We start from the raw sequence: 3,369 nt of genomic DNA, 5'->3' as shown, positions 1-3,369 counted from the left end.
CTGCGCAACACTTCCCGCCTCGCCGCTTCTAGTTGCTCATGCGCACTGGAAAGCCTTCTGTGCCGCGGGATCCGCTACTGGGCGCTTGCGCAACCAGCTCGGGTTACTTCTCCAAGTCCGTGGGTGGCCGAAAGGGCGGTTACAGAGTAAAGAGCGGGAATAACCCTTTACTAAAACGTAGAGTGAACCATAAGCTTAAGGATCCAACACAGTTTTCAGGAAAGAAAATAATTCAGAGACAGAAAAGGTCCTGAAGTCCTAACACGTCCGGACATACTGCGGCCACACGAGACAGCGGACGCTCTGGATAAAAGTCACTTTCTTGACTCCCTGCTTTTACTTCTTTTTGTTGAGTGCCTACTTCTCCGTTAAAAACAAACAAAAAATGCAATTGCTGGTTGTTTGTGGCTGTATTCGCAGATGTGAGCCTAATGGCATTTATTCATTCAGTGAAACAGTATAGCATATTTATTGAGCCCTTGTCTATGATGCAGGTTGGTAGAGGCTGGGGTTACAGCGGCGAACACGGCGGAAAAAACACCACCCCTTTGTGAAGCTAAATTCCAGTGAGGCGGTGACAATAAATGAATAAATGAGCAACATTCAGATATTGATTAGTTCTCAGAAGGAACTAAAGTAGGAGGATGTGATAGTGACTAGGAAGGAGGCACTGTGATGGCAGCCAGTGGGGAAAGAGGCTACCAGGCAAAGGACAGAGCATGTGCAGAGGTAGGAATGAGCTTGGTAGGTTTGAGGGAGAAATTTCACAAAACATCAGCATCAGACAAGGCCACTCTGTGACCATGATGGATCAAGACAATAAGATCATTCTGTAATCATTTCTGAACATAGACGAAACATGAACATTACCCAAGCCAAAAAGATCAGCAAACATTTCTCTAGCCTGGCAAATATGAGTGACTACACTTCTTACCAATTAGTTTTAGCCTCAGTCTAGTAGATAATACTCAGTCCTTCTAGATAATACTTACTAAAATACCCAATTATAGAATGACTCCTACCTCCCTACAGCTTCCAATCCAGAGCAAAGTCTCTTTTCCTTGAACCATTCACTAAATCACCTAACACAAGACCAAATTTCTAACACCCTCTTACTGAGATGCCCCATGGTTCTCCATGGTGTGCATTCTCACTTACTGAAACAAGTAATAAACCCAATTTATACAACTACAGTTGTGTTCCTAGTGGTCTTTGACTGGAGGGCATTGACAATAATCAAGTCCAAGATGCCTATTAGATATCCAGTGGTAATGTCAAGTAAACAGATGAATATATTGGTCTGGAATGGGGTCTAGATGGAGACATGACTTTGGCAGTTATGATTCTATTTTTGCAACTTAAAACCTTGGGACTAGATGAGATTATCTAAGCAAAGATTGTAGATAGAGAACTGGGCTATGAGAACCTCCAACATTTCAAAGTTGGGCAGAGGAGGAAGACGAGCAAGAGACAGAAGGAGCAAGCTGTGGGGTAAGAAGGTCATGTCACGAAAAGAAAGTTTTACAATTGAAGGAGGGTGGTCAACTATAGCAAATGCTGCGTGAAAGTCAGGTGGTGAGGACACAGAATAAAATAGTACCTTCGCTATTTTTCCTTCACAGGATGTTTGTTCTACCTCTAGGTCTGTGTGTGTTTCTTGTTTTTATCTTTCGTTTCTATCTATGCATCCTCCAAGGTCAGTGAAAGTTCCGTTTCTCTGGATATCCCAGCCTAGGATCTGGCCCTTCCCTAATTCATGGTTAACTTCTTATAGACCAACTACAAGTAATTTGGTCACATGCTGTTTTGTTTTCTAATTAACTGTATTGAACAGTTCAGTTCATTATTAAATATACTGTCACATTTTCTGAGCTACACTGCTCTTCTGTGCATTTCATGTTCTAACTAGACTCTAATCTTATGGAGAAGGACCTTGTCTTTTAAGGATTTCTTTATTCTTCATAGCACTTAGTTCAGTGCTAGCCGTAGAGTAGGTGTTTTATTAATGTTTAGCATCTTTTTTTGCACTGGCCAACACATACTGAGTTTTTGATCCTATCTAGTTGAACTCATTTTTTTAGGAAAGGGAGTTAGTTTATCCAGTAGGTTATTTTCTCTTTCCGTTACTTCCAAAGGAGATAGTTAAGGATTACCAAGAAGGGGAAACAGAGTTGAGAACAGAGACTTAAAAGAGACAGAAGCAGAAACCAATTGGTGTAAGAATCTGAAGGTAGTCTTATTTCAAAGGAATGAGAAAGCTCTGCAATGATTTTAGACAATTGATATCAGAACAGGGCTGTATTAGATCCTTCTATGGTTCCAAACTATGTCAGAGAAAAGATAATGAATATGTAAAATAAGAGTTTTGAATTCTTCATCTTCAAAGGTAAGAGATAGGGAATAGAAAGGGGAAAGTAGAAAAGGAGGAGAAAGTGGAAGTAGAAAAAGGAATTAACATGTGAAAATACAGACCGTTGTGCTCACTTTAATCTTATTGTTCTAGATGTTTTGTGGGGAAGGGAAAAAGTTGATGGAGGAAGGGATGGGGTCCTTCAAATGGGAAGAGGACAGAGGTTGGTGGGTCTTGTCTGCTAGAAGGAGAGGTGGAAAACTTGAGTGGAGAAATGACTAGGCACTACTTACAGGAAGACTGGCTCCCAGGCCTGGCAAGATGACCATACCCGTTGGCACAGGACAGGGACCCACTGGGCTGGACAATGGGTATCTCATCACTAATAAGTGGCCTCTTTAGTGCTTTGGTGCTGCATGAGACACTTCCCTGGACCTTTGTATGATCTTGGCAGGGCTTAGAGAGGTAGGGAGTGAATTTTCTACCATCTTATTAGAATGATAGCTTAGAGATAAGTTAAATTGGATTCAGACAAATAAATGAGGCATTGTTTTGAACAGCTGAGTTGGAAGTTGGACTTGCTGACAGGTTCGCACAACAGTAGATGAATCAGGACTTATAATACTACTCCTTATGTCATAAAGCCTGTGCATTTTCCATTGAAGGAGTAAGTGAGTGAGAGGGACAATTAGCCATTCTCTTTCTTTTTTCTTCTCCCCAAAGCCCCTATGCATGGTTGTCTGTCCTAGTTATAAGTCCTCCTAGTTCTTCTACATGAGCTACCACCACACCATGGCAACTGACAGATGAGTAGTGTGGTTCCATGACTGGAAAATGAACCTGGGCCACAAGATGGAGAGCAGGGAACTTTACCCACTAGATCATCACCGCTGGTTCAACAATTAGCCATTCTCTATCTGGGCTGGGGCCTGTGGTACCATATGACCCCAAGTCCTCCTATATTTATCCAATTGTGTTAAAAATCCTTAACTTGTCCTGAAGCAGTTGTCAGCAGAACT

Source organism: Equus quagga, chromosome 18 (assembly GCF_021613505.1).
Source record: "Equus quagga isolate Etosha38 chromosome 18, UCLA_HA_Equagga_1.0, whole genome shotgun sequence".
In the NCBI taxonomy this organism is placed as follows: domain Eukaryota; kingdom Metazoa; phylum Chordata; class Mammalia; order Perissodactyla; family Equidae; genus Equus; species Equus quagga.
The sequence above is the reverse complement of the archived record's forward strand: the minus strand, read 5'-3'. Positions refer to the sequence as shown.